This window comes from Drosophila miranda, chromosome XR, assembly GCF_003369915.1.
Source record: "Drosophila miranda strain MSH22 chromosome XR, D.miranda_PacBio2.1, whole genome shotgun sequence".
NCBI lineage: Eukaryota > Metazoa > Arthropoda > Insecta > Diptera > Drosophilidae > Drosophila > Drosophila miranda.
In genome coordinates, this window is record NC_046674.1 from 18,594,352 (window position 1) to 18,619,470 (window position 25,119).

Genomic DNA, 25,119 nt, shown 5'->3' on the forward strand with positions numbered 1-25,119 from the left:
CTGGCCCATTAAAGCGCACAAATATGCGCAAATTGTCCGATTCTCCAATTCTCCGATACGCTACGAGTATTTGCAATAATATTAAACGCAACTCTCGCCTGCTCCTCTGCTCCTCTCTGCCCCTCTCTGCCCCTCTCTGATTCTGCTGCTGTGGGGAAAAATATTGAATTATAGTTTTTGCACGCACTGCTCTCACGGCGTTTTTGTGCAGAAATATTTGTGCAAATATTTAATATTTATTTAATTGCAGCGACGAGGACAGAGGCCGCAAAAATTCTGTGAATTATCTTTGGCCGCTGGCCAGCATGGCCCCGGATGGCATTCCACCAAAGGAATGCAAATAGTAATCGCAATAAGTTACTTAATTAAATATTTCACGTGCCGCAGGAGACACAGACTCGTCTCCTTCTCCTCCACTCCTCCTCGCAGGCGCTCGCCTTTCTCTGGATTCTCTGTTTAATTATTATTGAATTGTCTGTGCGAGAATTTCAATTATGATAACCAAATAGTTCAAGTATGTCTGTCTGTCTGTCGGTCTGCCTGTCGGTTTGACCCACGACACGAGCTGCTTTTCATATTGTTAAATGACTTTTCTTTTCATTTCCGCTGCTTTCCGCTGGGATTGCCCGATGCCCTCTGCGAATGCCTCCCTTCGTGGCAGAGACTTAATTATAAAGGGATTTGTGGCAACAGTCGTTGAGCAACAGAAAAAATGAACACAATATGCAATTAAATTACATTTCGCTATAAGAATTGGCTTCGAAAAGGCAATACGATCCCCAATAGCAATAAGGCCAGCTTTTTTAATCACAATTCTTTTATTTTCACCAACAATTTTCACCGCAAACCCGTTTTTCAGAAATCCAATTCCAACATAATTGACAACTATTTCAACAATAAATCTGCCATTTTTTCAACAACAAGGACCTTAAACGGCTTTCTGAACAAAGAATCAGCAGAAATAATCCCCACACTTGCATTATTTTCCACAACAACTCCATCCACAACAATTCGAACACTATCCACAACAGTTTCAACAACTCTACAAGAAACTTCACAAAAAAAACAGCCCCAATATAGAAGCCAATCAAATTTCAATTAGAAATCAGCTTCCACAGTGTAGGACCCAAGTGTAATACCATCCACAACATCAACCAACAATATTTACAACAACCATTACACCAACAATGACAACAACAGCAAAAAAAAACAAAAAACAGCCGCGCCTCAATATCCAAAAACTAATCAAATCAAATTTCAATTATTGTTCGCTTTCGACGTGTTTGTATGCACATCCCCTGGGCATCAGTGGGGGCGTGCCGGCAAATAGAGGCGTTGTTTGCAAATGCAAATGCAAATTCAAATGCAGTGGTTCATCAGCCCCAGGTTCCCCTCCTCCCCTCCTCGCCGGCTTTCCGCTCCGCTCCACTCTTTCCACCTATCCTTTGCTTTGCTGACGATCTCATTTGTGCACACGGTTGCCATTTCGCTTGATTACATGCATTTTATATGCGCCCGCCCGAAAGTAGGCTACACTTTTCAATCACAATCAAATTTTATGCCACTCTCCGCACACACGAGAGAGAGAGAGAGAGAGCGCGAACGATACAACGGAAAACGGAGTGCATGCGAGTATAGAAGCAGAACTGCTCTCTCTTTGAGTACATTTTCGCCTGCCAAAAATAAAAAAAAAAGAATACATGGGAAATGGAAAATGGGAAATGGAATCTCGTTAAAGGCTTAGTCGAATCCAATGATACCTCTCCGTTCTGCCCTCTGGAAGCTCTCACTTAGAGATTCAGTTATCTAATTTTACAATGAACTCAGTTACCCCCCATTTGTGCTGCTCTTTCCACTCGATTTTCCACACACTTCACTCGATTTTCCACACTCCACTCCCGACGCACACGTTTTTTTTTTCCCACACATTCCGCTCCATCCGTAATTCAATATTCTCCTCCAACGTTAACGTTGTTATAAGGTAAAGAGCAATAAAGGCAATGGCAACGACCAAATTGACAGTTTGCTAGCCATGCCCAACCATGGGGCATGCCTCGGCACCCCCCTACCCGTCGCCCATCACCCATCCGCACCCAACGCCTGTCCCCACGCCTCCTGCCTCAACTTTATTGCTAACTATTGTGCACAGCGTGGCGTATACGTAATATTTGATTGCACCTGCGATGGTTGCTGTCGATTGAACGGCGCGCTGGGCTGAATCGCGATTCTCATTTACATAACAACGGCTAAAGCGAGAGTGAGTGTATTCGTGAGTGTACTGAGAGTCGTGAGTGTAGCAGTCGATTTGGCATTAAAAAGCTTTAAATGTGGCAAAGGAGCAAAGGCAACAGAAGCAGCAGCAGGCACTCATCGCAGCCATCGAGAGAGCCACAACAATCGAAAATCAACTTAAAAATTCTCAGCCACACACCAACTCTGTTTTCCTCCCCTCAACCCCTCAACCAACCCTACCCGCACACACTCTCTGTGCAACATGCAATTTTCCTTGTTATTCGAACGAGAGTTTTCATTTCGAACGACTACCGACTACCGACGACCGACGACGACGCTGGCGTATAATTTACATTTTTTGCCTCGGTTCATGAGGTGCCATAATCATAAATTGACAACTTGAAAATTTTGCAGCAAGCACCAGCAAATACGAGTGTGTGTGTGTGTGTGTGTGTGTGTGTACATACGTGGCATACATGGCCTTCGTTGCCCCCGCCGGATCCCCTCCCGCATGCCATCGCCTTCCTTTGGGGCCAGTCGGGCATTTTTCGGTTCATTGTATCTGCATTTTTAATGCACTTCAATCCCTACCATTAAAGTGGAAAATGTATTTCAGTGTACGCTTAAATTATGCCCCATCCACGTCCACCGTGGTGCCACCCTGCCACAACGATTCTTATCCACTCCACAGCCCTGCCACTCCGATTTCCACCCATTTCCTGCCACTCCGAATCGGTTTTTGTTGGTTCTACTCCGAGAAGAAAACGGGTATTACAAATACGACTACGTGTTTGGCAGGCACCGAGAAAATCGAAACAAATATTCCACACTTCCAGAATCTGCCTCAAAAACTCTTTAGTTTTCAGAGCTTTCCTCGGAAAATGTCAGCATCTTCTGGCTATAGATCCTAAAGGGTATCTCCAGCCTCGATCCCTGAAGCACTGCTCTTGGCTGTCGTTGTTTTTGCTGAATTTGACAAGTTTTCAAGTTGAAAATTTGTATCCTTTGTTGCAGTTGTTGGCTGTTCTGGGGGCAACAAATTGGCGCGGCTTGTTTACATGCACCAGGAAAAAGCATGCAGAATAAGGAGTGAATGAAGGAGCAGCAAGCAGAAGGAGGTGCAGGTGGGTGTGAGGGCGGAGGGCGGAGGGCGGAGGGAGAGCCGTTGGAAAAGCAGTCGAACAAATATGCAGCGTAATGAAAATTCATCGACAACAACAACAGCAAGGGGAGGAGGAGGAGGAGGAGAAGCAGCGGCAGCGGCAGCGGCAGGGAAAAACCAAGAGAAAATCAACAAAAAGTTGCAGGGGAAACTTTTTGCATTTTTTTTTTCTTTCTTTTTTTTGTGTATGTGTGTGAGTGTGTTTTTTTTTTGTTGCTGTTGCAAGTTTTCGGGGCAATTCGTTGAAATTTCATTCAAAAGTTAATTGAAAATGGGGTTGCATTGCACTTCATTTAGATGAACTTTTGGGGGCAACAATTTCCAGGACACAAAGGGGGGGGGGGGGGAATCCGCAGAGACAGACCAAAAGACAGAGGCAGAGGCCCGTGTCAACAGACACTGCCGGGGCTAATGAAGCAAAAGGAGGCAGCTGCAACAGCAGTCGTCGTCCTGTATCCTGTAGGCCACAATAAAAATGCAAATATTTAAACAAAAGCCGCAACAGACACGAGAACAGAAAACCGCAAAAACTACAAACAGAATACGTGGAAAGCCTCTGCGTCTGTGGACTGCGATGGCGACTGCCGACTGCGGACTCCGGACTGCGGACTGCGGACTGCGGACTGTGTGTCTCCGGTTTGTGTGAAAATTAACACGCAATTTTCCACCCAGCACTCCAGACACTATCCACAGACCAAGCCGCCGCCCGCCCCCCGCCCCCTGCCCCGCATGGCCCGTCGACAGAGGAAACGGCTCCGAAAAGCGTATAAAAATCACGCAAAAAAAAAAAACACGAGCAAAAGGACTAAAAGGAGTAAAAAGCCCTGGCAATGGACTTTTGCTTAAAGCGGAAAATCAAACAGCCAAAAGACAACACGCAAAACGATCGATAAGGCCCCCAACGAAGATACGAAAGCTATCTACGTTTTTGGGGCATGCCCCAGACACTTTGCGGGCCGCCAACAGATGACAATTCCAGAGGCAATATGTGTGTGTGTGTGTGGCACACTTTAAAGCATTAGTTTGGACTTTTTATGGCCATGGGCATTAGGCGCTTAAGACGCTTCAAGCCAAAAGGATAACAACAACGTGGGGGAGAGGGGGGGGTCAGACAAATGGACAGGAAGACAGGGAGACAGGGGGAGGGAGGGGTGTAGAGTGCGGGGTGCGGGGTGCGGGGGGGCTGACAGACGGCATATAAAAGCAAAAGAGGCTAAGTGACAACTAAACTTAATGGCACTTCAACAACAGCAATGGAAGCAATGGAAGCAATGGAAGCAGTGGACGGCACGGCACAGGACGCAGGACGAAGGCACCACACCACCACACCACAGACAGACAGCAGAAGGACCTCAACGGACATTAGCCTCATTGAATTGAATGACAAAACAAACGACGACGAAGGAGCAGAGGAAGGAACGACGAGGCGAAGGCATAGACGGAGAAGGCCAAGGAAGGCAGAGCCAAGGCGAAGGAGAAGCGAAGCGAAGGCTCTCTGCAAGGAACAACGACCAAGAGACGATGTTGTGGATAAGGATAAGCAGTGCACAACAGCAATGGCTATAAGCGTGTACAACAACAAGCTAAGACCCAGGGCCCAGGACCAGGACTAGGACTAGGACCAGGACCAGGACCAGCACTAGGACCACGGCCGGGAAGGACGGCGATGAACAACGACAACGATGAAAATGTTGTATCAGGAGAGCATTAAGATAAAGAAAGCAACAGCATCAGATGGCAGGACACCAACAGCAGCAGCAGCAGGAGGAAGGACCAGGACCAGGAGCAGCAGCAGCGGGAGACCATCGCAGATATAAATTACAGGCAATGTGTTCAAAGATGCCCAACATTCAGATACACTTCTTGTTCCATTTAATCGCAAACGAAAAGTGTAAAATTGATGGTCCTCCGACGGAGAGCATCCCTGAAATCGTATCTAAATATTTGATCTTTAGTTTCAGGAAACTAATTTCGGTGTTCTTCGAACAGGGAGGACAGGGAGTCGACAGCGGTTTCCCAAAGAGTGAAGGCCTTGGCTGCCTCCTGAAGGTCTACAAAATGTGTGAAAATAGTGGAATAGTGGGGGGGAAAAAGCACCACACTCTCATGGAATTTTTGTTGGCCATTCCTTGCCACCCGCTGCCACTTTTGTTGGCTTTTGTTCGCTGGACAATTTCCGCTTCCGGCGCGTAAGCGCTGCTAGAGCGCTGCTAGAACGCTGTAAAGCCCGAGATAACTCGTAGGAATGCCGCATATTGGTTTATGCATGAGGCTGGGAAGACTCTGCTCGTCAGGAGTCAGGACTCAGGACTCAGTAGAGCAGTGAACACTTCATTTGTCAGGAGGCTAAGCTCCGCAGCGGCAGAGGGAAGGATAGGACCGGACTCCTTGCTCCTGCTTGCATTTAAATGAGACGCGAAGCGATTTGACAGTTGCTTCGAACTAAACTTAACTACGAGTAAAACGGCGAACTAAAGCAAAGAAAGGAAAGGAAAAGACAGGAAAGGAAAGCACCAAAAACTATTGCTCAAAATGCACTTACCGAAACTGCATTAATTATTCAACAGCCATGGCTAAGGACTCTTGGCCATGTCCACGTCCTGTCGTTGCCTATCCTATCTTGTTCGGCTCGGCTCTGCTCTATCCTCTGCTCGGTTTTGGCCACTGGTCAGCGGTTGAGGCGGCCGAAAGTCGACAAGTTGAGCAGCGGTTGCCAGCACTCGGTGCAATGCAATGCGATGCGATGCCTGCGCGCCTGCAACCAGAGAACAGACGGTCGGAAAATGCATAAATATTAAATGTAAAATAGCAAATGAGTTGAAGGGAGAACAAGCAGAGGGGAGTTTAGCAGTGTGGCAATGTAGGAGAATCCTGTGTGAGAAATCCACCAACTGACAGCAGGAGCAGCGCCAGCAGCGCCAGGCAGGGATTTCCCCACTAAAACCCTCTTAGAATTCCGCTTTCTGGTAGCCTTCACTCCGAGGATCTCCTCGGAAGCTAGAGAGTATATACTACTCTGGATCTGTGGAGTGGAATCTTTTTGTTTCTTTACTTTTCAGGGCTTCTTCCCCTCCTCGTTTCATGCAATTTGTGTGGCCTCTCCAAGTTCGGATTTCATTTTTCTGCCAAAAAGAACGATCTTCATGTAGGCAGAGATCTTTTGAAGAGAGAGAGAGACATGAGATCGAATGGAGAGGAGATTCAGCGGCTTCAGTGAAAGAAAACGGTTAATGGGGGAGAGCGGTGGGGCATAAGAAGAAAGAGATTCAGTTGGGGAGAGAGTGGGCGAATGGGAAGAGGGCGTCCTTGCAGCGTGTGGCAGCAGCAGGACGCAGCAGCAGCAGCAGCGATTGTCCCCTTTGTGACCTGGTTTTTTGGTCATAACAATATTGCCAGCCACCGAGGCGTGGAGCAGCAGCGGCGCACACAATTACCGTGGCAACGTTTTTGCCTGCCTGCCTGCCTGCCTGCCTGCCCCAAGCCCTGTCTGCCCCTTGCCACGTGGGCGTGGCACTCTGTGCACGAGTGTATGACGTCATTGCTGCACTAGCTCGCACAATTACCATTACAACAAAACCAGCAGAGGCAGCAGAGGCAGCAGCAGCAGCAGCGGACGGCGACGTGACCTGGCGACGCGGTCATTGCATACTTTCAGGCGCTGCCTGCCAGAGTCTGTAGGTGTGTAGGTGTGTGTGTGTGTGGGTGGTATGGGTGTGCTGCCAAGGTTAATCAGCTGCTGCTCTGCTGCTCTGCTTGTCTGCCCATTTTAATTGGCCTTCCTGCTGCCACGCTGCCACGCTGCCAGTCAGGCGGTGGGCGCCCGCCTTTAAGTGAGTTATAAAATGCGAAACTATTCCGGGAGCCCACCTCCCCCGGGACCTCGCAGATCCTGTGGTACAGCCCCACAACTAATGCACGGCCCCCGTTCCCCGTTCCCCGTCCCCCGTTCTGCCGCGCGTTGATGAGCTTTAAATTTGAGAGCCAGCTGAGCAAAAGAGCTCGTAAAGAGCTGGCAAATGGAATAGAAGATGAGATGGGATGGCCAAAAGGGGAGTGGGAGGAGAGCAGGGTCGAAAGGGTGGAAGGAGTGGGAGCAGGAATGTCCGAGAAGCATATAAATTGTTGCGGATGGGCAGTAGTGAAGTGATAAAGCATGAAATCTTCCCAAAGCGAAGGATTCACGAGTCCTGTCCCCGTTTCCTGCAAATTGATGGAGCCCAGAGAGAATCCATGCATCTCTATCTCCATCTCCATCTCCATTCCCATCTCTACATCTATCTGTGCCCTATCGCCAGGGAATTCTCTCCCGGTGGGGATCCCCTTCTCCACCCCCCCGGTTAGATGAATGCACATTTAATTTACAATTTTCCATCCCGAAACTCCCCATGGCTATGCCCGTATTCCGTTCGCATCCTTATTGCTATATCCCTGCAATCCATTCCCCGTCCTTATATCCGTTTTTACTGGCAATCCCTACTGCAATCCATTTCCCCTTTTCCCATGCCCCGTGCCCCATGATTACACTCTATCGCCTGCTTAAGCGCCTTTTTATTTAACTAAAGAGAGAAAAAACTGCAGCAGCAGCAGCAGCAGCGCATCAGAAATTAGAGAAAGCGAATGCCCGAGGCAAGAATAAACAATGTGGAACGTGTTGAAAGCAAGGGGGGGTGGGGGGTGGGGGGCAGATGCTATCCATAGTTGGGGCTGCAGGGGGAGTCAAAGTTCAAAGGGGTGGCGCCGCACAGCGAGGGGCAGAGGTCACAGCGTGATAACGCTTTTGTAAATACTTTTGCTGCACTTTTCTGCTGCTGCTGCCGCTGCTGCCGCTGCCGCCTCTGCTGTTGTTTTTTCTTCTAGTTTTATTTTTTTGTCGCTTCCTTTCGGCTTTTGCCATTGCAAATTTTTATCTCCATTTGCGCTTTTCACCATTTCCCATTTCCATTCCTTCCTCGAGGAAAATCAAAGCAAGAGACACTACTGCCACTGCTGCTGCTGCTGCTGCGCTTTTGTTTTGTTCCCCCCCACCCTCACCCCTTTCACCCTTCACAGTCCAACAAGGGGTGAGGGGGGGGTAATATTAAGCGTGGGATGTCACACGGCGTTATCGCCCGGGCAGGACTCCTCGGGAAATGGCAGGACACTCCGAAAGAAAGACCGACGGCAGGATAGAAGCCTGGAGATCCTGCTGTTTGGAAAGCTCTTTGCCAAATTAAATATTAAAGCCCGTGTGCACTTATGCAACTTTAATGCAATTTTCGGGGCAAAAACTAAACGACGAGCCGCCCTTCGTGTCGGCAAGCACATCCCTGGCACACACTACGTATACTTAATTTTCGGCCATTGCCATTTGCCTGCTCTGCTCTGCTCCTTGTGCGGGATATAAAAAAGGATTAATACACTTAAAAAGGCTGAGAACGAGAGCGAGCGACGGCCACGCTAAGCGACCATTTACCTGAAAGCCAAATGAAGCCGCAATAACAGCCGCGACAGCAGCAGCAACAGCAACAGCAACAGCAACAAGGAGCCACTAAAACTACAAGAAAGGACATGAAAGTGGGACGTCTGCCTTGCGTTGTTCGAAGAATCGGCTACCCTGGAAAGCCTTCTGGGATCCACTGAATCGGATGCAAACCTCCCGAACCGAGGAAGCGCCTTCTCTTAGCAGGGCATAAGGTACATAGCCCTGTATTCACTTAAAGATCGAAGGTTTCTTCGTTGGAATCAGGTAACCCTCTTTTAAACAGGGTATAGGCGGCATAACAGCCACAATGAGTGGAATGAGTGGCACGAATGGGGCGGAGGGATGCGGTGGCCAATAAAGCGGAAGCCGCCTTAATTTACCATTGAGGCAGGCAGGCAGGCAGGCAGGCAGGCAGGCAAGCCATGTCCTGCAGGAGAGGAGGCGGAATGGAGGCAGGGCAGGCAAGTTTATGTCGCGCGAAGGGGCATGAAAAATTCAACAGTAGACCTACTGGAAATGCCAAAATGTCACACAAGCAACAACCATCGTTGTGGCACGACGATGGTTGTTTGGGGCACGTTGCTGCTGTTGCACTGCAACTTAAATCACATCCTTCCCGCTACAGGCAGAAACATGTGATTTTCGGTCAGACACTGCACCAATGCACACACACGACGCCCCCTTCCCCGACCCCGCCCCGACCCCGCCCCGTCCCAGGAGGAGGATGTATGTTGCATGTAGGGTATATTAAACAGAAAGGTACAAGGTACAAGGTACATGCAAGGGGAGTATCCGCTGCATTCACCAATGGGAATGTATCTTGCGTTCCGCTTAGCGTTTACTCGTATCTGCATGCCACGTGGCTGTGCGGCAGCCAGCCAGCCAGCCATCCACTTGCACTTTGCTACTTTCTTCTGGCAGTTTACGTGCCCACACAGACACACAACGGGGTGGGGGGGGGTACTGTGTGTCATCGCCTGAAACAAAGTCACTCTGGCGGTTTCTTCTTCCGTTCTTGCCACATTTTACTGCATGACAATTTATTGAGTTCCTCTTTTTTGCGTTTCCCTCGTTTTTGGTGGCAGCTCCTCTTCTGCCTCATTTGGTGGCTGCCCCTCCTGCCCCCGTTCCGTTTTCGGGCTTGGGTTTGGGGAACTACATATTTGCTCCCTTTGTCTGTTTGCTGGTTGTAAATTTTTATTGTTCCTCTTCATGTTTTCCCACCAGATAGTATTTTATTTACCAAAGAGAAAGAGAAAAGAGAACCTTGTGGTTCCTGTGTTGCAACGACGGTCGTCTTTGCCACAAAGTATGCATCGGAGTGCACCCATCGAATCGTTGACTGGATCCCCTTCCAAATTAGATACTTTTCCGCTTCCATTCTCCTCTCCGCTCATGAGATGTGCAGCTCTTTTGTGGGCCATCCCCAGAGAGTGTTCCTTGGAGGTATTCCCAAAGGACTCCCGGGGGGCCAAGGCATCTGTCGTGGGGTATGTACATTGTCTGTCAGACCCAGTTGTTCACAATTCAAGTCAATGAAGTCGTATATGGACCTGGAAACCCCTTTTTTCATGGAAATCGTATCCATCTATCCCCTAGAAAATTATCGTTCAAAAACTGAATGAAGGAAAAAACATTAAAATTCCGAAAACTGAAGCCAAATGGTATAATTAAAGACTGAATGCTGAAAAATAAAAGCCAGAATGAAGGAAAACTCTCCTAGAAATGGGTAAAATCATTGCCATACGGAAGACTGAAGACTGACTGCCTTGGCAGTACGAAAATATGTTGATTTTTCCTCCCAGGAGCTCCCAGGAAAGTCTCGTTCCACTTTCGCTCCCAATTTAAAGACGATTTCCCCGTGAAAAGTCTCCGATTAAGGGGCATACCCCACAGACGTGGCGCTGCTCTTTGTTTTTCGCGTATATTCAGGGTTCTTTCTTCTCCTTTTGGTATCTCTTTGGTATCCTTCCTCTTAGCGTACTTTTTGGTATCTCTTTGGTTGCTTTTTTTTTTTTTGCTTACTTTTTGGTATATTTTTGTCTTATACCTTTTTATCTTATTTTTTTGTTTGGGTTCCCTTTTTTTTCTATGCAAAAATTTTGGTAAATAGCGCGCGTTGGTTTTTCTCCCAGTCTCCCAGTCTCCTCCGGCTCCTCCCTTTCTCCTTTTCTCCTGCTCCTTCTTTGGCTTTAGTTTTATTTGCCTCGCGTTTTATTTGCCTTCGCTTTTACTGCTTGCCCCTTCATGTGTGTGCTCCACTCCACTCCACTCCACGCCACTCCACTACCCCCTTCCCCGAACCGCCCTTTGCCGCTATCTTTGCGGCTGTGTGGCATACATTTCCCACATTGTTTTCCCAACGATTTTTATTTACATTTTCCATGTGTCTGTGTGTCTGTGTGTCTGTGTGTGTGTTTTCCCATTTTCCCATTGCATTTCGTGAGCAAATAAAAGCGGAGTATCCTCCTCCTATTTTTGTGGGGGTAGGGGCTGCTGGGAGGCGCCTCCAACCAATCTGTTTAGCATGAAATTCTGAAATTACTTTCGCGGATGGATTTTAAGGATCCATAATGCAGCAGCACAGGCGACCCCCTTTCCCACATCCCACCCCCTGCCCCCCTCCAACGCAACCGAGACCGCACTTGACGTATTTATGAGCTGTCCGCATGGGGCATGAACCACTCTCTAAACTCCATTTATAACTTTTTTGCATCAGCATGCCCCATGACCCGAGCCCCTGCCCCATGCCCCATGCCCCATGCCCCATGCCCCATGCCCCATGCCCCAACACTGAAAAAAGCCAATCAAAAGCCACAAAATTCTGCATGCTCCGACACCTTATGGTGGCTCTGCCACACCCGCCTCCATGCAGCTCGGTGCGGGGCAGGGGACTGGGGGGGGGGGGGGGATGTGTGGCAGGTAAGCGCAAAAAAAGAAACAACTACTGTGTGGGTGTGGGATATGTGGGTGCATAAAAAATGCAGGCGGCCACACGGCTTGCCCCCGAGGGGAGGGGGGTGCACACACACACCACCACACAGTGGACACTCATACACACACACACACACACAAAAGAAAGAACACTTTAAATACAGACCAACATATGGCGGCCGGTCGCCTGTCGTCTGTCCTCTGACTTTATATCCGGTGGATGGGGTCAGGTGGCATGCGGCATGCGGCGGCAGGTAGTGCCATTGTGTGTGCAATTTGCAAGGCGAAAAGGTCCCTGGCGAAAAGGTCCTGTCCTGGTGCTGCGGTCATTCGGCGGTAAGCCGCCTTGTCATCCACATCTTCGATTTCCAGGCATTATCCTCTGTGCCACACACCCCAGCCCCTCCCTCCCTCTCACTCTATCTGTGTGTGTGTTGCAACTATTAAAAACAATAAAAAAAAAAACTTGCATAAAAACAAAGTTGCAACAACAGGGATTGTGGATTGTGGCTGCTGGTCCATATTTATGATGAAATGTGTGGTCCATGGCTTTCGCAGGGTCTCACGGATAAATGTTGCAGGTAGGCAGCGCACTGGGGCGGGGCAGAAGGCGTGTGGCATGCGGCATGCGGCATGCGGCTGATACCCCATATTAAGTGTTTCTGTTGGCACGTTCAAAACTAATTTGAAATTAATGGAATTCCCTGAATAATTGAATTTCGAATCGCCTGGCATATGTGGCAATTAGTCGCTGCCATCGCTGCCACACCCACACACACACACACATAGAAAGAGAGGGGAAGCGGCGTTGTACACCTCATTATGTGTCATGTCATCTCATTATGTCGACGGCCCAGACGACACCGACACTCCAGGTCCTTCCTATGGTATGTACACACACACACACATACATGCGTGTATATGCCACATATATGTACGCATATGTGCCACATTATGTAAGGCCATAATCTGTCTGCGTGCGTGTGTGTGTGTGTGTGTGTGTGGCATGCAGATTTGGTGCCCCGTTATTTAGTGCATGACAGTTAAATGAGTTGTGGGGCTGCCTTGTATCTGCCTCAAACTAGGGGATTTTAGGGGCAGGCACATTTAATCAAATTTGTGGCACTTGTGTGGCAAAGGCAGTATTTAAAGCGACGTCTAAGAGGAGCCTAAACTGCAGCAGAAATGCATATATCTCCACGATGGTGGCAGGGAATCCATTTTCGCAGAGAAAAGGGGGAGAGAAAACTGCAGAGGAGTAGAAAGATATAGAGAATTGGAGAACAGTCTCTTCACCTGCAGAGAGTTGATAGAAGGTCGGAGTACCTTAGAGAAAAGAAGCGAGAGTGAGACAGAAAGGTGGGTAAATGTTTGGGAATCTTCTTCTACAAGAAGGTTGCAACTTTCAGCAGGATAGAGGATTGTAGGGAACCTTTAGGAGCTCCAGAGAAGTCGATGTTAGAGAATATCCCACTGCGGATATACAGGGATATATTGTACATAATTGAAAGAGTTACAATGGGCAGAGAATCTCCAGCACAAATGTGAAAGATTCCTCCAATTCAGCAAAGAAAAGATGGAGAAGAATGACCAAATGGCAGGGAATCTTCGACTGCATCAGGGCTAAAAGTGAGACAAAGATGTGGAAGGTTTGAAGAGTCCCATTCTGAAAAAAAAACCTCAAAAATACAGCTCCTTCAGCAAATTATCCGTAAAGTTATCCCATTTAAAGTCTCAAATAAGACAACGGGACTGCCGGCCAAAAAAAAAGAGGGATAATCCAATGTGCAATAAATCATCATTATATATGGCTCTGGTTGTGGCTCCGGCTCTGGCCCGACCCAAGGGCATGCTCTTCATATGGGGAAACCGATGATGAAGCCCCAAAGACGATTGCACCTGCACATCTAAGTTATTCATTATTCATTATTCATATTCATATACATACACACTCGTACACAATAAATACGAGTACATACGATTACTTTCGTTGTGCACTACGCGACTTGCGTCATTATTCGCATTGTGCGGCAAGGACACGGACACGGACACGGACACATGTGGGGAGGGGGAGGGGGAGGGGATATGTGTATACCCTTGGATGGCAGTTTACTCGTATCTTACGAATTATGAGTATGCTCGTGCATTGTGTCCCTGTAGACATCAAATTCTGATTGCAATTAAAGATAGAAACCAAAACAAAAATAGGTCTATTTTGTGGAACACTCCGCCTCCATTCTTTCCTCATTTTAAAGCCTGATTTCTCCAGTGAAGAGTATGCAAGCCTTGTACGTACGTAATTTCCATTTAAGTTTCTGGCTTTTTCCAGCTGTCACGAACGTGTGGCCATGAGGCGATAATCAGAAGCGAGAGATGAGACATTTGCAGCCTTTTGGGGATTGGGCGAGTGGCAGCGTGGCAGCGTGGATGGAATGGGATGGGATGTGACTCTGGAATGGCGGAAAGGAGATCTGATCCCCGGGAATGGGCACAGAGAGAGCCCGGGACACACCTTTAATCGACTTCATTCGCTCATTAGGTAGATGGCATGGAATGGCAGTGCGTGCGTGCACAAGCACGAACCCTGGAACTCGGAATGGGAGTCGCCCTGCGGGAGGCGCCACCTAATGCCATTTGCAGCGCGTAATTGTTTCCCTGTTGGTGGTGCACCTGGGCCCAGGACCTGGGCAACGACTGGAGCCCGCACTGGAGATCCAGAGATCCCACATTAGACGTTAAATGCATTTATGAATGGGTCGCCGACTGCTGCCACTGGTGCTACCTGGTGGCATCTATAGCTCTACAGCTCTACAGCTCTACAGTCGGTGTCGTCAATTGCAATTACTTGCAGGGTCCTCCCCGGCAGACGGGCGGAGACTTTTAGTCCGCCCATTCATTTGCCTGCGCCATGGATGGGGTGGGGCATGGGAATGGGAACCAGGCCAGGAGGACAGGACATTAACGCTGCAAATTGTGCGCCCTTTGTTGCGGTTTGCAACAGCAGCAGCAACAGAAACAGAAACAGTGGTAACAGCAGAGGCCCAATTCTGGCACAGTTTACCCCCCTGCCCCTGCCCTTCGCCCCACTGATGCTGACTCGCATTACGCATACGCCGCGTGTGTTTGCTCTGGGCCCATCCTCCGTTGGAGCCGTGGACCAGCGAGCGGGGGCTATTAATTTAGTGGCCCAGTTGTGTTGGCCATCCTAGTAATTGCATTTTATTTGGGCTGGCAGTCAGTCGCTTCAGTGGCTGTGCTTTGGTTTAATTGGTTTTCGCGTGTGTGTTTCTCTCGTGTTTTCGTTGGGTTCGTGGCGCTGAAAATCTATTTGGCCGTTAATTAAAATGCAACAGTGCGTATGCGCAATGTTGCAAAAAGTCAAATGGCCAAACGATGGACGCTGGACGCTGCTGCACCTGATCACTCGCTCTCTCTCAGTCCCTCTCGCTGTCTATCAATTTCTTTCTACCCCTTTCTATTGTGTCACTCGAAGAGATAAAATAACTGCAAAACGTTGACAGGTCCTCCCCCCCTCCACACTGCTGCCCCTCTGCATTCGAGGGACTATTTTTATTGACAGCAGAGTGGCCCCAACTTTTGTTGGAAAAAAAGACCAGAAGAAAGAGAGGCTAAATTTGATACCCGTCAAGGTGGGATTTGTGTAGGGGGCCTCCTTTCCGTAGAGCTCCTCCAAATAGCATAATCTATGAAGCGGTTAGGGAGTATTTCTTTAGCCCCTAAAGATCCTTCCTTTGAAAGGCATCGAATCGTCGGATACATTCCTCCGCAGCCCAAAGTGGGGTATCAAAAGGGTATCAGCGGGGAAGCAAGGGGGGTTTTCGGTTTGGTTTTCGCCTGTCAGCACTTGAAAGGAGAGAGAAGGAAGGGGTAGTCCCCCGTCCACCATTCATAATTTGCATTGTTTGCGGTGAAGCATTCCGATAAGAGGGCGACAGCGAGAGAGGACCCATGTCCAAGTGTTGTATACCCTGTTGAAGGACTCCCAGAAGTAGAGGGAAAGGGGCTGCAGTAAATGGAAATTGGAGTCAACCTCCTGGCATTCGGGATCACAAGAGCTTCACTCATTTATCACTCCCCTTATATCGTATGGCGGAGGGGGGCTGGGGCGCTACAAAAATGTTGTGGCCATCCCACTCGCTGGGAGGACGGACATTCAGGCAGCGGGAGGATGGCCAGTGATTGATGGTTCGGCAGCCATGTCAATCGTTTGGGCCACTCGACTGGTGGTGCCGCTGTTGCTGTTGCAGTTTAAACAGATTAGAGGCACTTTTCCGAAGGAAAAAAACAGCAAAATAAAAGAGTGGCAACAACGAGCTGGCCGCGTTTATTGCCGCCATGTTGCAACGAGAGCCATGTTGTTCAATTTGGAGGTGACACCACCTGAAGGACATGATGGACATGAAGGACATGAAGGACGAAGCGTAACTGTTCATCCGGCAAATGTTTTACACGATGTTCACTTTTTATTTGCCTTACAAATGAAAAATCATGCAACACGGACACACACACACACACACACACACACACACACTTGTGTACTTTAATTAAAAACTCCCTGTCTCTCCCTCCCTCCCCCTCCCCCTCCCCCTGCCCCTCGCTCTCTCGTTATGTAGTTGGATGCAGTGCATCCTGCATCCTGCATCATCCACGTGCAACACAATACTTTTTAAACTAACGAGCGTGAAAAATCATGCGCCAGCACATTGCCACAAGAGAGGAGTTGCATACTAGGTGCTGGGGTGTGGTGGGGGGTTGCTGTGGCATGGAATGCAGCGTGGGGGTGTGGGGATGGGGGATCAGACAGTTCAATTAAAAGTTTTTGCAAATTACCAAAGTTATTCCACCGATGAATAATAAATTCGCAGAGTGAGAGAGCGAGCGAGAGAGAGAATTGTTAATGGAAGTCCAGGAAAAGGAATTAAAAGTAAATAAATTCAAAATAAACACAACGAAGAACATTTCAACTCGATTTGAATCGAAATTGATTCAAAGGAATACGAATACTCGTAATTTGCCAGAGGAATAATCATCATTGTTGGATTGTTCAAGGGAGCTCTTCCGTCGGAAATTGGAAGCGACTCAAAGAGTCCATTATCCTCGTGATTAGCTTCTTCGAATCGTATTGATCGAGGAGGTGCCGTCCATGGGAGTTCAAGGAATACTTTTGTCCAGGGAAACCATTGTTGGGGACTGTCACCGATCATCCATTCTCTTATACGAATCAAAAGCCATTCAAAAGGTATAAAAGGAAAGAATACAACGAATCGATTCAGGGAGTAGAAGGCAGGGACTCAAGGAATCAAGGAAAGTCTTCTTTGAACCGAAAAGATTTGGGGAGCATCCTCTTGGTTGTCTTCTTGGAGGCAAATCGATTGAAAGATTACTCGTAGGGGGGACTGCATTTCCATGAGGAATCCCCATCGTATTTGACTTAAAATCCATTCATTCCCAAGGAGAATCATTATAATTTCCAGACCTCCTTCGAATCGAAGCAAATCTGGAAAGCTATGAGAGGGAATCAGCGTTCGGGGACCTCTTTCAAAGACCAACACACTTCCAGGAGCATCATCCTTCGTCTTTGGATCCATTGGATCGTCTTTCCCCTCCATTAAATGCAGCAGCAAAATGCAATAAAAGTGCAAAACTTTTCCCAGCTCTGTCTCTCTGTCTGTCTGTCTGTCTGTCTGTCTGTCTGTCTCTCTATCTCGCTCCGTTTGATTCCCATATCGTTAGCCGTATCCTTGGCTCCCAAAAGACTGCAATTGAAGTCGCATTATAGCCGGCTAATTTTTTGTGTGGCAGGCAGGCAGGTCGGTCTCCCTGTGGCAGGAGGCGAGGCACCATAATTCATGGCAGCTGGCTGCATATCAGACGAAACTTTTTTCGCCCAATTCATTGGCGATATCAAAATAAACCCCAGCCGCAGACAAACTTTTCACATATGACGACAAGAAGTTTTCCTTTCTGCCGTTTTACCAGCTCAAAGTTGTGCTCTCTTTTTTCCTTTATTTTTTTGCTCTCGGTTTGGTTTTCCTTTTTGGCTACTTAACTGCAGGCGGGGCGTTGAGGAGGCAGCTGCAAACTGGTGCTGCCAGAAAGCAACAACATCGGTGACGAGTGAAAAGCCCTTGGAACGAGCAGAAGGATAGCTAAAAAAGAACACCCTGAGCCACGGAGAATGCTGCAGGATGCTGTTGGAGAAATTTCTAATGAAGTTTGCAACTCGGATGCGAATTCGAGTGCGAAGACGAGAGGGAGAGAGAGAGAGAGAGCAGCACACACAAAAGTAAATTGATTGCAATTGGAATCAGTAGCAGAAGCTCGTAACGTCAATCAAATTGAATTCACGCAGAGCGGAGCTCCACTCCATTCCACTCCACGACTCCCGACTACGAGTGCTGCTGCCGCATCCACAAGACATCAAAGATACAGTGTGTGCTGTGGTGTGCTGTGGTGTGCTGTGGTGTGCTGTGGCAAGAGGGAACATGCATCATCAGTGTGTGAAACTTTGTTAATGAAATAGGTGTGAGGCACTGCCTGGCACTGCCACTGCCACTGCCAATGCAATAAAAGTTAAGTGAAGTTGAATGCTGATGTCGGAGAAGGAGCTGCTCCTAAGACGGCGAGTGGGTATGGGTATGGGAATGGGATATTGGGATATAACTGCATTCTGCTGATTAAAAACATCTATAAAAATCGCCTGCGAAGGCGAAATTGCAGCTGAATGGAACGAAACGAATGCTCATTGAATGCCAAATGAGTGTTTGTGCAGCCCCAAATGAAGTGCGATGCAGGGGGGCAGGCACGTGGCACGTGGCACGTGGGTGGGGGGGGGGGGGGGGGGGGGGGGGGGGGGGGGGGGGGGGGGGGGGGGGGGGGGGGGGGGGGGGGGGGAGAATGTGAGCTTGCAGCTTCATTATCAATCATTTGGCTTAAGTTTTCAGCTGAAATTTCAATCCACAAATTGCACTGGTAGCGCTTTCTATTTTTTTTTTTTTGGCCTTCCATCTCGCCGGCTCGCCCCTGCAACGCTTTGATAATGTCATTGCTCGGAAAGTTTTTAACACTCTCTCGCTGCAGGATGACACTGGCATTAAAACAAACGTCAGCTGTGGCCAGGATTCAGCTTATCACTCAGTCATGGCTTCTCCTCCGCCTCCGCCGCCGCCGCACGCGCTTCGAGCATTAGAAAGTGTAGCATGCTTTTAAGCGCAACTAAAACTGTCAGACTGGGGGCACGGGGCACGGAGCACAGGCAAGGGTGTACGAGTATTCATGGGGAAAGGTATGGCAGAGTCTGCCTGTAAAGCAGTGCCAGCCTCACCTCTCCCCTCGAATGTACCTTGAGTGGATGCTCATTTTGTGGCGAAGCACAGCCGCAGCAGCAGTCGTGTCGTCTCTGCAACATTTGTCAACATGCCAAGCGTGTCTACCTCTCTCTCTCTCTCTCTATTCTTGATAGCCTTTGTGTGTTTGTGTGTGTGTGTGTTGCACGGTTGACCTGGCGCTGTTTTAACTGTGGTTAACATATTTTTCAAGCGCTTTTTGTGGCTGCAGCAGCAGCAACAGAAGCAGGAGCGCTCTCGCTGGCGATGGTGGCAGCGGCAACAACTTCATTCTTGCTTTTGTGTGGTTTTTATGGCTGTGGTTGTCCAGCTGCTGCTCCCTGCTCCATGCTCCGTGCTCCATGGCCCCTCGTGGCACCTCCCTTTTGCTGCAAAACGCCGCAAAACGCCACAAAACTAAAACCAGAAGCTGCGTGTTAATTTTACATTTTTACGCTTTCATGGCCGTCACTTGCGTGTGGCATTGGAATGCCTTTTCCCTCTCCCCCCCTTCTGTGGGGATGGGTGGTGGGTGCCAGTGCGGCTATGTGGCAGTGCGGCAGTGGCAAGTGGGCGGACAGTTTAGCTCATTGTTTCGTTTAAATTTTAAGCAGTTGATTCGCTTTTTTCGCATCCGCTCCCCGTCTAGAGGGCTTCGAGGCTGTGTGTGTGTATGTGTGTGTGTGTTGTGTGCGTGTGTGTGTGTGTGTGTGTGTAGTTGCTGTTAACCTTTATGGCCGCAAAACAGTTTAAGCTGATGGCCGTTTTATGACTGACTTTTGCATGCAGATTACGCATACGCCACGCTAGCCCCAGCCACAGCCACAGCCCCAACGCTAGCCCCAACCCCAGCCTCGACTTTGCGACTCTACGAATGCGAGTTGTGTGTGCAGCAGATGTCAATTTTTAAAATCAAACAGCACTAAAGGCTTTTCCAGCCCCACCGAGAATATCAACCTCAATCGAATAACATTTTCGCTGCAATTCGAGGATTATGAATGCCCTATATAAATAGAGGGTATTATGTTTTTTGTTCTCAAGTAATTCGTTTAAGAAATCCAAAGAAATTAAATGTTAAATATACCTAAATACCAAAAAAAAAAACAGCTTAAAATGTAAGAAATTATGTACTATAAAAAATACTTTTTAAATGCTCAAACGAGTGCTAAAAAATATTTAAGAGTAATACAATAAATACTGAAAATATATACGTAAAAATTGCGAAATTTACACAAAAAAAAACTACAATAAAAATTAAATAGGAAACTTAAAATATAACAAGAAATATTCTAAAGTAATAAAAAAAAATATACGAAAATATACTAAAAATTCTAAAGAAGAAAATACAAGAAAAAATACTACATAAAAAAAACATTTTTTGAAAAAATAGCAAAATATGCAAAAAAAAAAAACTGTACAGAAAATACTAAAAAAAAAAACACTCCTAAAATACCAAAAAATTATTATCATAAAGAAAAAAGATCCCCAAGAGTAGGGTATTCCACATAGTATTCCTATTCCTATCCCTTTCCAAAAACCAAAGCCTTTCTCTCTTTTTTCTCTTTTTCTCTCTCCACAGCATGGGGTCGGTCTTGCCTGTGGGGGGAGGGGCCCCCTGGATGGGGCGTGGCTTTTGGCACTTGGCACTCGCTTTTGCTGCTCGACTGACTTTTTGGCCGTTAAAACCGTTCAAGCCGTTCAAACCGTCCAAACCGTTCAAACCGTTCATTCGAGTGCCATAAGCTGCTATTAATTTGAATTATACGTCCATAATTTGCCCCGATTCCGTACAGAAAACTGTCAATGCAATTTATCTGTGTGCACTGCCCCGCCCCGCCATCGTTTCTGTGTTTCTGTGCGGACGGACAGAAGGATATATAAGCCCTATCGGGACAGATCTCTGGGGACAATAAAAACTTGCCGCAAGCCCATTGACAGCTGCCGATACGGGCATAAGCGCATTATCCGAGGGGAGCCTCCCCTCCCCACCTCCACAGATCGATGGCCCCCATACTCGCAAGTAATTCAAAGAGAAACCTCCTTTTCGAAAATCGCTTTGATCGCATTAGACACGGCGAGGCACGGCCGGTGGGGGGCATGGAATCAAATGATTTCCGTGCTGGCCGACAAGCCGACAACCCGAACGAGGGCAAGGGGCATGGCGGAAGCGGCAAGCGGCAGTGGCAGCAGCGGCAGCGGCGGCGGCGGCAGCGGCAGCGGCAGCGGAAGTGTTTCCACCGATTTCCTTGCAGGAAAATGCTCTGCAATTTACCTTTCAACTATTAGACGTCGTTGCACAAAGCACAAAATCCAAGTGGCATGAAAGCGCAGGGCACGGGCCAGGCCAGGCCAGGCCATGGGGCAGCATTAAAGCGATAGCTTAGCCTCTTTGCAAAATGCGGCAATGCTATTAGAAAGAAGAAAGAGAGTCAGACAGAGAGAAAGGGAGAGATGGCCACACACAAACGAGAGAAATTACAAAAAAATATTATTGAATGGCAGTATTCTTGTATGGCGCCAGGTGGGTCCTTGGCAACGGGGGATTTGTGTGGCGTCAAAGGACAGGTGCCAGGGCACTGAGGATAGAAATCCCATTGAAAAGCTTCGACATGCAGATGCTTGTCGCATTGTCCCATGTCCAGCTCTGTGTGGGCAATCCTGCAGCTGTCCTTTGAGGCGAAATGAATCCGAGATGTCAAAGGCAGGTCCCATCCTCCCCCCCCCCTGCCGGACGGCTCCTCGGATGGAGACCACTCCACCCCACCCCAGCCCCTTCTGGGCTTCCGTTCGATGTGCTTTGCTTATTAGCACAAATTGATTTCTCCTGTCGCCCAGCAGTCGTCCCGTCGCTTATTTATTTTGCATTAGCACTTTTAATTAAACTCTCTCTCTCTGGTCTCCTCTTTCGAGGTGCGACCGGAAGCTGCCACTTGCCACTTGCCACCTGCCAACAGCCAGCCATCTGGCCACTTGGCACCTTGCGCTGCCATGCCCCAGAGCTCCTTCAGACGGGTGCCGCGTGCCCCAGAGCGTTGCAATCATTGTAATTAAATCAATGAATGATTCATGTGAGTGCTGCATTAATGCAAAATCCGTGTACTTAGCGGGGGGAAAGCGGGTGGGAAAGCGGGGAAAATGCGATAATAAACCATGAAGACAGAGGATCTGGCACCACGACGCAGGCTTCGGCCTCGGGCTGCACTGCGGCAGAGGGGATTTTCGCCCAACTAAATCAGGAAACACTCGACAAGGATGCCAGAGCATCGCCGAGCGCCTCGTTCCAGTGCTAATTTTAGTGCCAATTAATTTGATAGCAAACACTTGGCAGAATGCAGTGTCCTACCGCCTGCCGCTTGCCGCCTGCCACCGCCTGCTGCATCCTGCCGCGACTTTAATTTTGTAAAAAGCTTTGAGCATTAACCCGAGAGAGAGAGAGAGAGAGAGAGTGTGGCGCTCCTTTGGCTCCTGCCATGGAATTAAATTCCCGAGTGTTTATTGCATTTGCATTCGGGTAATTGCCTATACAATTTAACACGAAATTAAAACAAAAAAAAACGCCGTCTCCCGGTGCAGGTCCCGGGCCTGTCCGGCGACATTTCATTCAACACTTAAATGGCAATTTAAGGACATTTCACTCGGAAGGACGGACGCATAAAGGATGCCATGCAAGTGCTGGCGGCAGATATGTAACAAGAATTATGGCCACAAAACTGAGATTCAATTCGCAAACGAGTATCTGGCTGTGCGTTTTTATTTGTCACAAATTAGCATATAAATAAGGCGGACAGGGGCATGGCAGGGGCATGCACTTAGCAGCTGAAGAGAGCAGTTCCATAAATTGCATCCCAAGCCAGGCATCTATCCTTCCATCCATCCATCCATCTAGAATCTATCTGCCACTGTTCCCTTCATATCTCGTGGCCCCCCCAGACATTAGTTGCAAAACTTTCATTTCATTTCTATGCAATCTACGCTGTGTGTGTGTGTGTGTGTGTGTTTGTGCAACATTTTCTCTAATCCTCACCTTGCATCTCTCAAAACAATTCTTGTGCGTAGCTCCCTGTCTTTCTCTCTAGCCATCTCCCTTTCGCCTCCCATTGGGCTGTCAGTTTTGCTCCCTGGATGTCAGTCAAGTGGCATCGTAGTCGACTGCTCGTTAGCACACACCTCATGGGCCGCGCCTCCTCCTCCTCCTCCTCCTGCTCCTGCTTGTGGTCCCTGGGACACCGCAAAGGATTGCAGATTCTTTTTGGTGGTGGGCAGAGGTGGAGAGGGAGGTAATAACTTGTCCCCAATCTGCCCTTCCTCCCTCTCTCTCCGTCTCTCTTTCTCCCTGTATCACTGCTCCCATCAGACATGCAGCTGTCTGTCATTTCTATAACTACTTTTGCTACTCTTCGAAGTAAACCGAAGAAAGAGTTCTCCTTCAACCCCCTCCCCACACACACACACACACATAGCCACCCATACATAGACATAGACTTACGCAAATGTTGCAATCTTGTGCCCCCCCCCCTCATACCCCCCTCCGCCGACCCCCATCTGCACAATTACATACAATTTTGAGTGCGTTCGTGCCTTTCCTTTCCTTTCCTTTCGTTTCGTTTCGTGTTGATCCTCTCCGTTTTTGCACAGCTGTCTGTCTAACTGTTGTTGTACTCATAACTACTTTTGTGCCACGCCCCCTTAAAAGACACCAAGGAGGCACTGGCAAGGACAGTGGGGGGGGGGGGTGGAAGGTGCTGCAGCCTTTATTAAAGTTTTATCGCATTATAAATTTCCTTCTCTGGCAGAAAACATTTTTCGTGAGCCAAAAACACAGAGACACTGAGAGAGGGTGAGGCATAGGAATACACTGAGAAAAACCAAATAGCAGTGTTTATTTTGGGGAAGAAATATTCAAATTTTTTATTTTTTTTTTTAGGAAAGTATTTTTGGTTCCTTTTGGTTTTTTCTTTTACTGCTCATTGAATGTTCAAAATATTGTAATATTCATTAAATTCTTTGAACATTTTCCCAGTGTAGAGGGGCATCTGTGGCACACACACACACACGCAGGCACACACACAGAGCCAATGATGATGTCGTTCCAGCGTACACCTGTTTCGAGTTGTTTTTATGATTGTTCTTTCTGGCAGTTTCCCTGCGCCTGCCTGCCTGCCTGCCTGCCTCCCTGCCACATTCTGTTGCTGCTGCATATTTGAATACACTTTTGCGTTTGGTCGCTTAACTTTAAATCCCTTTCGGCGAAGGGCGTGGGGGCGTGGGGCGAGGCAGAAAGTTTCCCCTCGAGTTGGACGACAAGCTAATGACAGTTTTGTCAATAAGTTTTTCGTCCTTTGTCCTCCCACACACACACACACACACATACACTGCCAGAGAGACACACACACACACACATGAGAGAGGCTTCACTGAAAATGCAGCCTAATGCAGCAAAAGTTTTTATTGTTTTATCCCAAAAAAAGAAAATAACAGAAGCGCCTTTTTGTTCGAAGGGAGTGGGAGGGAGAAAGAGAGTGCAGAGACCCCCGCTCCCCCCCACTACGCCCTCTCCCTCATATGAATATAGTCGTAATATTTGTATGAAAGGGCTTTTGGCTTCTTTTTTTTTGGGGAAGTTTGCAATTTATAAAATATGAACGAGAGAGACAGACAGACACAGGGAGAGAGAGAGAGAGACGACGCAACGTTTGGCATTCATTAAATTTAGTTTTCGAAAATCTCCTTTGCCACCGCCCCCTCTCGCCGCCCCTCTCGAACTTTTTCACTTAGTTTCGTATTTAAGTAGGAGACTTTTTCCGGGCGCCTTTTTATTTTTTGGCAAATATTTGTGCAACGCTTCAGCACTCGATCTCGCTCTTCCCAATCATAGAATGACGGAATGATGGACAGCAGCTGTCAGTCTTTCAGTTCTTCATTCAGGTGGCAGGGATGATAAGGTGCACAGCCAGCCCCCACCCCCTACCCCACCCCCTCCCTCT

General features: G+C 48.2%; 1 protein-coding gene across 1 annotated transcript in view; it reads right to left on the reverse strand.

The window, feature by feature from the left end:
- Nucleotides 1–25,119, reverse strand: part of LOC108152190 (glucose transporter type 1) — an 82,090-nt gene that overhangs the window by 43,611 nt on the left and 13,360 nt on the right. Inside the window, exon 2 of the mRNA XM_017281336.2 lies at nucleotides 5,937–6,149. The gene's annotated coding sequence lies outside the window, so the exon portion shown is untranslated. The remainder of the gene's footprint in view (nucleotides 1–5,936; nucleotides 6,150–25,119) is intronic.